The sequence below is a fragment of the Saimiri boliviensis genome, chromosome 4 (assembly GCF_048565385.1).
Source record: "Saimiri boliviensis isolate mSaiBol1 chromosome 4, mSaiBol1.pri, whole genome shotgun sequence".
Taxonomy (NCBI): Eukaryota; Metazoa; Chordata; class Mammalia; order Primates; family Cebidae; genus Saimiri; species Saimiri boliviensis.
In genome coordinates this window covers 140,711,560-140,720,278 of record NC_133452.1, presented here as the reverse complement: position 1 = coordinate 140,720,278, position 8,719 = coordinate 140,711,560, and positions in this window count along the sequence as shown.

Genomic DNA, 8,719 nt, shown 5'->3' with positions numbered 1-8,719 from the left:
ATTTTATATCCTTTTATTGTCCTGAAAATCCAGTGTGCATTTTATACTTCTGGCAAATCCCAATTCAAATGAGCCGTATTCCAGTGCTCAGTAGCTACATGTGCTGTTGGTTCCCACGTGGGACCTTGGTGCTCTGAGTGTGGGTCAAAGATCAGCAGCATCACCTGGGAACTTGTTAGAAGAGACCATGAACCCCAGAACTTAAAGAAAAATAATAATTTTTAAAAAAGAGGCTGGGTGTGGTGGCTCACGCCTGTAATCCCAACACTTTGGGAGGCTGAGGTGGGCGGATCACGCGGTCAAGAGATCAACACCATCCTGGCCAACATGGTGAAACCCCATCTCTACTAAAAATACAAAGAATTAGCTGGGCATGGTTGCTCGCACCTGCAGTCCCAATTATTTGGGAGATAGACGCAGGAGAATCACTTGAACCCAGGAGGCAGAGGTTGCAGTGAGCTAAGATCACGACATTGCACTCCAGCGTGGCTAAGAGCAAGACTGTCTCAAACAAACAAACAAAAAAAAAAAAAAAGAAAGAAATTGCAGAGACCCAGGCTCCATCCGGAGACCCAGGCTCCATCCAAGACCTGCTGAATCAGAATCTGCATTTTAATAAGATGCCCAAGGTGACATGGCTGCACATTAAAGTTTGAGAAGCTCTGGTCTGAAAGACACAGTCAGTCCTCTGTAGAATCCCCCATATCCTCCACTTTTTCCTGAATATCCCCATCACCTGCCTGGTCTTGCTGAAACTTGGCTCTGATCTGGGGCACTCCTGCCCCTGCAGTTCTCTCCAGTGGTGCCTGTTTCCCTATTCTCCCCCAACTCTCAAGGCCCTCCTGGCTCTGTGTCCCATGCCAGCAGGTCATACCACCCACTTGCTCTTGTGGATGCTATCCTTGACTGACCTTTGTCACTGCTTGGCACTTCTGGCTCCTTGTCACTCCAACATGACTTAGTGATTTCAGCATCTGGAGATCCATCCAGTGTCCCAGCCCCCTCAGTTCTCTCCTCACCTCTAAAAAGCTTGACTTTCATGATTATACCTTAGACCTTCCCACTATGGAAAACACACACACACACACACACACACACACACACACACACACCCCTAAACCAGCATCCTTGTCATAAGCTCAGTTGTAAGCAACCACTCTTCAGCCACCATTTCCCATTTTCCTCCTCACTCCCTCGTGCACATCAATGGTCTTTCTACCACTGCAGGACCCACAACACACTGATCCATCCTACACCTCACTGTCCCTCACCCTTCATCTCCTCATTTCTCTCCTTGCCACAGTTATTCCATGCTTCATCCTTACAAGCAATCTCTTCCATACACCACCCTCCTCTCTCTTTTTGTCATATATCCTTGCCAAAGTCACAGTCTTAGTTAAATCCAACTCTCTGCCTTCACCATACAGTTGTACATAACCCAAGAAAAACTCGTAACTATTACTTTAAAACTCGTAACTATTACTTTAAGTACAAGATGATTACCCAAGTGATCCTTGAGTGTTGCCAGGCCATTTCCCTAGTCTGTTCTCTTTTCTACTCTCCTAGATGACTGTCTCATTCCCTATCCTCAAACTCTCAACATCCCTCCCCCATCCTCCTTCTTGCAACTAATGTGGTGCTTAATGATAGGTGTTCACCTGATGGGGCTTAGGGTGGGGTTTCGCCATGTTGGCCAGGCTGGTCTCAAACTCCTGACTTTAAATGATCCACTCACCTCAGCCTCCCAAAGATTTTGATCTTGAAATTTGTGATGAGCATGGAGTTAGAGTGAGAGAGGTAAAGGCCACATTGAGTTTTATCTAGTTCCATTTCCTATTTTCCTGTTACCCCTACAAGAGACAGAGTGGTTGCACGTCTCATCAACAATCTGTAATGGTTCATATTATACCACTTATTCAGGTAGCTCACTCTAGCAGCTTACCCAGAACAAGTAGTTATCACAGTCCCTGGTGTGCAGTGGGCACTAATAAATATTTAGTGCTGAGTGAATGCTGAATAAATAAAACGTTCAATCAAAATGTAAATTTGTCCCTTTTGTCTTCCTTGAAGTTTAGCAAAAAGGAAACTGCTCAGCATTTTTCTCAAAGCCCTTGATTAAACTTGAAGAGAACATTAAAGAAGGCTTTTCTCCTGACAAAATGACTTCTTAAAACTTTTAATAGGAGTACTTGTTTTTGTTTTTCATTTTTATAGGAATTCTGGTGACTAGTCTGTACTTTATGCATGGAGGAATACTGAATACAGTAACTTGTAAAAGGTTTCCAGGAATATAGAGTGAGGAAGAAGGAAGAACATTCCTGACCTTGAATGTCATCATCTAAATTGATTAATTTTTAAGCTACCCCTATAAAATAGAACTAATAGAAGAACAGCATTATCTGTTTCTCATCAAGCTTCAATTCAGTAGGCATTTGCTGACTATCTTTGCAATGTGTTCTGGGTGTGTTCAAAGACACAAAATGTACAGCTGGTAACTTCGGAGATGCTCTGTTTTTTCAACAGTGTGAATTAAGATGTCTTTTTTGATTTGGTATAAGCCAAGAACGCTTTTTAAAGAAAACACTAATTTCTAGTGTTTACTTGCCTTAGAACTTTGAATCAAGAAGCAGAGAAAGGCAGTTAGGGAGGTGTGAAATGTTGTAACTGACCAAGAATTTCCTTTCTCTTTGAATGCTCTCTTTCCATTTTGCTATTCCACATTTTTAAATTTTTTATAAATACTATCAAAGGTTTATGCTGGAATCCAAAGAAATTCACAGAAACTTCGCATATATAAATGGAATTCCCAACATAGTTGAATGAAATGTATGCTATTGTGAGTAAATGCTTTGTAATTTTTCCTTTTATTTATTCTCATTGCCATTTTATTAATTCAATTTTATGACATTTTATGAATCTGTCATTTATGTGAACTTTTTTGGCAGGGATTTTTAAAAAGATACACAGCAGTTTTTTACAGGTTGCAAAAAACATTCTTAGATGCCACATTTAACCAGGAACACTTACAAAATAAAAAGCATTTAAAAAATATCAATTTTTAATATTTTAGATGAGTTTATTTTTATTTTTAGTTAACTCGGTAATATTGTTTATTTGGAATCCTGTTACTTAAATGTACAAGCTTTTACCCTGCAGATTAGCTTTATGGATTTTCTCAGGATTGACTTGGAAGATATATAATAAATATTAAGGGAAAGTTTCATTAACATTCTTAGTTAAGGATGTCAATGAATAGTGGTAATAATGTTTGGTCCAATTTATGTCTTGGTTGATTTAAATTCCTGATAACTAAAATGAGAAGGGAAACTTGGCTTAAGAAGTAAATAGTATTTTTAAAATGATCATATATTTCACTATTAGAAGGGAACAAAAATGATAATTTTCTCCAGCACCTAGGATCTTGCTCCCTGGAGGCCAGGGCTCTGTCTTCATCTCAAAGGTTTGCTGAGTTTCTGGAACGTGTGCTCAGGAAATAGAGGGAGAGAGGGAATCATATCTGCCCCATTTAATTGTGAAGCAATAGAAGACAAAGAAGTTTCCTGAGATTACATAAACATCAAGGGTTACAATCCCAGATTTTCTGTATCCTCTTTTGTGACATAACAGGAAATATATATTTAGTCTTTGCTCCTGGTCCCTGACACAGAGTTCCAAAAACTTTTGTAACTGCCTGAATGATAGGGATGCTAGGAACATCTTTTTGTTATAATATTTGGTCTTAGTCCCCAGTTTCTAACACAAGAGCCTCTAAAACCCTTGAAATCTCCAGAGTGATGAGTGTCCTTTGCTAATGAAATGACTGGGGGCTGGGGGCCCTAGAGAGCTTCAAGATGGGGATTGGGGAATAGAGACCAAGGCATAATCAGAGGGATGGGCTTCCAGCCTCCCCAACCTTCAGGGAGGGGAGAGGGGCTGGAGATTTAATCATCACTGGCTCATGATTTAAAAACTCATGCCATAATAACAAGTCGGAATAAAAACCATTAAATTTCTTATTCCCCTGCCCCTCACACCTCATCCTCTTGCCACTACCATGCACATCCCTTTGCCATCCTGAGATTCTTTTCTAAAGTGACCTCTGACACTATGGGATACTGAAAGAGAAAGAGCAGTACTTTTGTCATCCTCCAGTAGGCTGTGTCCTATACTGCCTTGTGAGAAAGAAGTTGGATCATAGCAGCATGAGTTAGAAATCTGGGACTGTTTCCTAATATTATGCAGTCCCTACGTCTTCTCCTTCTCAGATGTGGTTTTTTTCACCATTAGGTTGGCCCTCATTGAGTGTTCAGGAAATACCCAGTTCCATAAGTTCTAGTTTCCATTTATGAGGATGGGTGACTGCTGAACATTCATTCATAGGATGGTCCTACCTAGGATCTACCCATGTTCATACAGGTGTAAGAGCCAGACCCCAGTAGCAGATGAAAACTCTATGATGTGTATCTCTTATGCACTGATCTCATGCATCAGTGGAGGTGCTGGCCATTTGGGCTCTACCCATCCATATAAGAATTTCTAGAATCCACACCTACCCATCTAAAGTCACTCATACCCTTCCAGAGCCTTCATGCCTCCCCAAGGCACAGTGTTTCCTTAATCACTAGTGGGATATCTGTCTCTTCTCAGCCTGCATATAGTCAACTTGTCATAAGAGTACTAGAATGGCAGGGATTTCTATCCTATGGGTCTCTTTACATGACTGGCATGCTCCATTTACCACTGTGGTAGTCAAAAAAAACTCTCTGTCTAAAAACTGCCTTAATATGCTAGGTCTTTGCCTAACTTTAGCATTTAAGGCCTAATGGGGTTTGTCTTCATCTGCTTGGGCTGCTATGACAATATACCACAGGCTGCATGGCTTGAATAACAGAATTTATTTTCTCACAGTTCTGGAGGCAAGCAGATTAGAGACTAAGGCACTGGAAAATATGGTTTCTGGTGAGGCCTTACTTCCTGGCTTGCAGATGGCTGCCTTCTCGTTGTGTTCTCACATGGACTTCCCTCCCCTTCAGCCTGCATGTGACTTTGCAACTGCCTTGACTAATAGAGTACAGCTGAAGGCAATACAACAGCTACCTAGCCCTCTCTCGGGATACTTGGCCCTGGGAAACCAACCGCTCTGCTATGAGAACACCTAGCTCTGAGCTGTGGCTGAGCTCCCATGCAGAGGCAGTGAACACTGACTTGCCAACTGTATATTAGCCAGGCTGGAGGTGGACTTTCTGCCAGTGAATGCCCCTGTGAGGCAGAGATGAGCCTTCCCTGCAGAGCCCTGCCCAGATTGCAATTCATAAGCAACATAAATGACCATTGTTTAAATCACCAAGTTTTGGGGTGGTTTACTAAGCAATAATAGGCACCAGTAATAATTGACGATAAACCATTTCCCTTGTTTCTTCCTGTAATCTAATTTTTAGCTCCTCAGAACATAAAAGAGATTTCTCCAGACTTTTGTTAAGCTTTTAGAAATATAACTGGTTCAAAAAAATGACTGATATATACACAGCTACATCTTTTTTATTCCAATATCCTAATGAAATTAGAAAAGAGATTTCATATAAAAAAATGAATCCAGCAAACTAAATCTCACAATGTATAAAAGGAAATATGTATCATGATAAAAAGGGATTTATCCCACATGCCGGAAACCCACTTCTGTCTCCCACTTCCTCCGGCCTCAATAGCACAGGTCTCCTGCTTTGGCTCTGAGGCACCTGGACCTGCCCCAGGACTCAGAAGCTTCACAGAGGCGCACCTAGCAGAAGCTGGCATTGCTGCGGCCCTGCCCAAGTCTCTGAGTTAAGCCAGAAGGTCAACAGTGTTCATGAGCTGGTACCATTTCTGGTGCCCTATAAAGCACTAAAAGTAGCTTGCTAGTTCAAAAAAAAAAAATGTTGGCTAGCTCAACGTTCAAAAATCAGTTAATGTAATCCATCACATCAACAGCTAAAAAAGAAAATTACATGATCTTATCAATATATGCAGAAAAGACATTTGACAAAATTCAACGCCTGTTTATGATAAAAACACTCAGCCTACTAAGAATAGAGAGGAGCTTCCTAAACCTGATAAATATATGTTTTTTAAGTCCTACAGTTAATACTATGCTTAATAGTGAGAAATTAGAAGCTTTCTGGCCAAGATTAGAAACAAAGCAAGGATGATTCCTCTTGTCACACTTTTTCAGCATCATACTGGCAGTCCTAGCTAATGCAATTGGACAACGTAAGGAAATAAAATGTATGTGATTGGGAAGAAAGAAATAAAACTGCCTTTGTTCACAGATGACACAATCATCTACATAGACAATTCAGAAGAATCTACCAAAAAATAAAACAAAAGAAAACAAACAAAAAAACCTCCTGGCCCTTCTAAGTAAGTATGGCAAGGTTGCAGGATATAAGGTTAATTTATAAAAATCTATTTCTTCAATAAAAGTGAACAATAAACAAATAGATAAAATTACAAACACAATATGATTTACATTAGCACCCCCAAAGTTATATACTAGGCATAAATCTAAAAAAATATGTACATGATATACATAACAAAATCTACAAAACTGGTGACAGAAATGAAAGAACTAAATAAAATGGAGAGATATTTTATGGTCATGGGTGGGAAGACTATTTTCAAGAGGTCAGTTCTTCCCAGCTTGATCTAGTTTTGACGTGGTTTATTAAGCACTATATAATAGGGACTCAGTGGAATCTCAAAAAAAAAAAAAAATTCCAGCAAGTTATTTTGAAAGAGAATATTGAAAGAGAAAAACAGGGTTGTGGACTGACACTACTTGACTTCGAGACTTGCTATAAAGCTTCAGCAATCAAGATGGTGTGGTATTACCAAAAGAATGGTCAAGTAGATCAGTAAAACAGAATAAAGAACCCAGAAATAGAACCACATAAAAACTGACCTTTGAAAATGAAGCAAAGAAAACTCAATGGAGAAAAGACTGTTTTCCACAAATGTGCTGGAACAACTGGCCATCCACATGTTAAAAAAAAAAATGGAATCTAGACACAGAGCTTATATCTTTCACAAAAGTTAACTCAGATAAATCACAGATCTAAATGTTAAATGAAAAATTATAAAACTCCCAGAAGATAACATAAGAGAAAATCTATATGTCCTTAAGTATGATGATTGTTTTAAAAATATAATAACAAAGATATAATTGATATGCAAAGCTTCATTAAAATTAAAAATTGCTCTATGAAAAGGACTGTCAAGAGAATGTAAAGACATGTCACAGACTGGGAGAAAATATTTGCAAAACACATATCTGATGAAGGATTGTTATCCAAAATATGCGAAGAACTCTTAAAACTCAGCAATAAGGAAAGGAACAACTCAATTTTAAAAATGGACAAAAGATCTGAATGAATATCTCACCAAAGAAAATACATAGATGGCAAATAAGCACATGGAAAGGTGTTCAACATCATATGTCATTAGAGAATTGTAAATTAAAATGACATTGAGATACAACTACATGTTTATTAGGATATCCAAAATCCAGAACACCGCATGAAACCACATGCTGACAATGATGTGGAATCGCAGGAATTTTATTCATTGATGGTGGGAATGAAAAACGGTCCAGACACTTTGGAAGATAGTTCAGCAGTTTCCTACAAAACTAAACATACTCTTACCACATAATCCAGCAATCACACACCTTACTACTTACCCAAATGTGTTAAAAACTTTGTCCAAAAAAAACTTTGCCAAAGACATTTGTAACGGCATTATTACTAATTGTCCATGCTCGGAAGCAACCAAGATATCCTCCAGTAGGTGAATGACTAAACAAATTCTGGTAGATCTAGACAATGGAATATTATTCAGTGATAAAAAGAAATAATCTATCAAGCCAAGAAAAGATATAGAGGAACCTTAAATGCATATGCGTAAGTGACAGAATCCAATCTGAAAAGGCCACGTACAATATGATTTTAACAACAAAACCTTTGGAAAAGGCAAAGCTATGAAGATGGTAAAAAGATCAGTGGTTATCAGGGGTTGTAAGGAGACAGCGATGAATAGGAAGAGCACAGAAGGCAGTGGAACTATCCGGTATAATACTATTATATAATGGTGAATATATGCCACTATACATTTGTCCATACCCATGGGATGTACAACACTTGTTGAACCCTAATATAAACTGTGGACTTTGGGTGATAATGATGTGTTAACATAGGTTCATTGATTCTAACAAATGTACTACTTTGTGGGGGATGTTGATAGTGGAGGAGGTTGTGGGTGTGTGAAGGAAGGGGGATATAGGCACTCTCTGTACCTTCTGTTCAATTTTGCTATAAATCTCAACTGCTATAAAAATAAAGTCTATTTTAGAATACATATAATCTTTATGTAATTATATATACACAATTTGTAATGTCCATAAAAGCACCAGAAAGCCAAGAGAGATAGAACTAGGTTATCAGAAAAGAGAAGACTTTCAGGAAGACAAAGAATTGATTATGGTGAAACCCAATAGTGTGAAGAAAAAGATCAAGATACAGAAAAAATGGTTTCTCTATCTTGGTTTCTTATTTTTTCAGCAATAACTATAAAAGGAAATATCAGGAAAAATAGATTCCCACTCACAATTGCAACATAAATGATAAAAACCTTGGCTGAAATGTAATAAGGAAAACATAAGAGCTAAGCGACAAAAATTTAAAACTTT